Source organism: Cebus imitator, unplaced genomic scaffold, assembly GCF_001604975.1.
Source record: "Cebus imitator isolate Cc_AM_T3 unplaced genomic scaffold, Cebus_imitator-1.0 Scaffold16, whole genome shotgun sequence".
NCBI lineage: Eukaryota > Metazoa > Chordata > Mammalia > Primates > Cebidae > Cebus > Cebus imitator.
The window spans coordinates 1,170,336-1,172,956 of record NW_016107331.1 but is presented as its reverse complement, the minus strand read 5'-3'; positions in this window follow the sequence as shown (position 1 = coordinate 1,172,956).

Below are 2,621 nucleotides of genomic sequence, written 5' to 3'. Positions count from 1 at the left end.
TCAAGAAGCGGGCTAAGGACACAAATACACAATTTTCAAAAGAAGATATACAAATGGCCAACAAACATATGAAAAAATGCTCAACATCACTAATGATCAGGAAGATGCAAATCAAAACCACAATGCAATATCGCCTTACTCCTCCAAGAATGGCCATAACCAAAAAATCAAAAAATAATAGATATTGGCGTGTCTGCAGTGAAAAGAGAACACTTCTAGACTGCTGGTGGGAATGTAAACTAGTACAACCATTATGGAAAACAGTGTGAAGAGTTCTTAAAGAACTAAAAGTAGAACTACCATTTGATCCAGCAATCCCACTACTGGGTATCTACCCAGAAGAAAAGAAATCATTACACAAAAAAGATACTTGCACATGCATGTTTATAGCAGCACAATTTGCAATTGCAAAAATGTGGAACCAACCCAGAGGCCCATCAATCAATTAGTGGATCAAGAAACTGTGATATGTGTGTGTATGTGTGTGTATGTGTGTGTGTGAGGGAGAGAAATACTACTCAGCTATAAAAAGGAATGTGAATTAGTGGCATTTGCAGCAACTTGGATGGGATTGGAGACTATTTTCTAAGTGAATTAATTCAGGAATGGAAAACCAAACATTGTATGTTCTCACTCATAAGCGGGAGCTAAGCTATGAGGAATCAAAGGCATAGGAATGATACAATGGACTTTGGTGACTCAGGGGAAAGGGTGGGAAGGGGATGAGGGATAAAAGACTACAAATTGGGTTCACGGTACACTGCTCGGAAGATGGGTGCACCAAAATCTCAAAAATCACTGCTAAAGAACTTACTCGTGTAATCAAATATCACCTGTTCCCCCAAAACCTATGGAAATTAAAACAAAAACAAAAACAAGACAAAACAAAACAAAACAAAAACCTGGCAGGATTAAATACCAAAAAAAGAATATCTTAGAGTGATTTCAGGGTTAGGTAGGTAGGATTTCATTTTTCTTTCCCAGTTGGTAGAAGTAACATCAATGAGTCACTGAGAAACACAGCCACACCCGGCTCTTTTCCATCATGATAAGGTCAGTGGTATTAACTGACACTCTGTCAGCCAATCTAAAAATACTAGACTCCTCCCTCTCCCCCATACTAGTCATTCAACTACACATTCTTTCTTTTTTTATTTTACATTTTATAATTATTGTTACTATTTTTTATTATTATACTTTAAGTTCTGGGGTAGATGTGCAGAACATGCAGTTTTGTTACATAGGTATACACATGCCATGGATTATCCATCACACCACCATCTACATTAGGTATTTCTCCTAATGCTATCCCCCTACCCCCTGCTATCTCTGCCCTAGCCCCCTACCCACCGACAGGCCTCAGTGTGTTATGTTACCCTTCCTGTGTTCTCATTGTTCAAAACCCACTTATGAGTGAGAACATGCGGTGTTTGGTTTTCTGTTCTTGTGTCAGTCTGCTATTCATTCATACCACTGCAAAGGACATGAACTCATCCTTTTTTATGGCTGCATAGTATTCCATGGTGTATATGTGCCACATTTCTTTATCCAGTCTATCATTGACGGGTATTTGGGTTGATTCCAAGTCTTTGCTATTGTGAACAGTGCCACAATAAACATGTGTGTGCATGTGTCTTTATAATAGAATGATTTATAATCCTTTGGGTATATACCCAGTAATGGGATTGCTGGGTCAAATGGTATCTCTATTTCTAGATCCTTGAGGAATCATCACACTGTCTTCCACAATGGTTGAACTAATTTACACTCCCGCCAACAGTGTAAAAGTGTTCCTATTTCTCCACTTCCTTACCAGCATCTGTTGTCTCCTGATTTTTTACTGATCGCCATTCTAACTGGCGTGAGATGGTATCTCAATGTGGTTTTGATTTGCATTTCTCTAATGACCAGTGATGATGAGCATTTTTTCATGTTTGTTGACTGCATAAATGTCTTCTTTTGAGAAGTGACTGTTCATATCCTTTGCACTTTTTGATGGGGTTGTTTTCTTCTTGTAAATTTAAGTTCTTTGTAGATGCTGGATAATAGCCCTTTATCAGACGGGTAGATTGCAAAAATGTTTACCCATTCTGTTGGTTGCTGGTTCACTCTAATGATTGTTTCTTTTGCTATGCAGAAGCTCTGGAATTTAATTAGATTCCATGTGTCTATTTTGGCTTTTGTTGCCAATGCTTTTGGTGTTTTAGTCATGAAGTCTTGCTCATGCCTATGTCTTGAATGGTATTGCCTAGGTTTTCTTTTAGGATTTTTATGGTGTTAGGTCTTATGTTTAAATCTTTAATCCAACTGTAATTAATTTTTTATAAGGTATAAGGAAGGGATCCAGTTTCAGCTTTCTGCATATAGCTATCCAGTTTTCCCATCATTTATTAAATAGGGAATCCTTTCCCCATTGCTTATTTTTGTGAGGTTTGTCAAAGATCAGATGGTTGTAGATGTGAGGCATTATTTCTGAGGCCTCTGTTCTGTTACCTTGGTCTGTTTCCTCAGTCTGTATCTCTGCTTTGGTACCAGTACTATGCTGTTTTGATTACTGTAGGCTTGTAATATAGTTTGAAGTCAGGTAGCATGATGCCTCTGGCTTTTTTTTTTTTTTTTTT